The following is a 439-nucleotide window of genomic DNA, read 5'->3' on the forward strand; positions in this document are numbered from 1 at the left end:
TGAGAGGTACGAGGTAATTGTGAGATATTTATTTCAATTGTTATATCTCTTGTAACAAAGTATGTGCAAAGTATAAAGTATAATAAAGTATTATTTTTCTTGGAATTAAATTTCCTAATTTTTTGAATTATCTAATAAAAATTATAGTATTTTACACACACACGCACACATATATAAAACCTTCTATCAATAATATGAGATCTTACGTCAAATGTTACCAAATAAAAACTATAAACTGTGTCTTATAGGGTAACTCCGGTATATACGTCGTACCTATCAAAAATTTAACTTATTAAGTATTATTTACTATATTTAAAGTAAACAAACTATATCATTAAAAACTTTGTACTATCTACTATTATGAAAAAAATATTGAAAATCCGAAATACATTTTATATTTCGTATTAAAAAATGAACTTTAAATCCTTGTATTTTTGCC

This window comes from Trachymyrmex septentrionalis, unplaced genomic scaffold, assembly GCF_001594115.1.
Source record: "Trachymyrmex septentrionalis isolate Tsep2-gDNA-1 unplaced genomic scaffold, Tsep1.0 scaffold24, whole genome shotgun sequence".
Classification (NCBI taxonomy): domain Eukaryota; kingdom Metazoa; phylum Arthropoda; class Insecta; order Hymenoptera; family Formicidae; genus Trachymyrmex; species Trachymyrmex septentrionalis.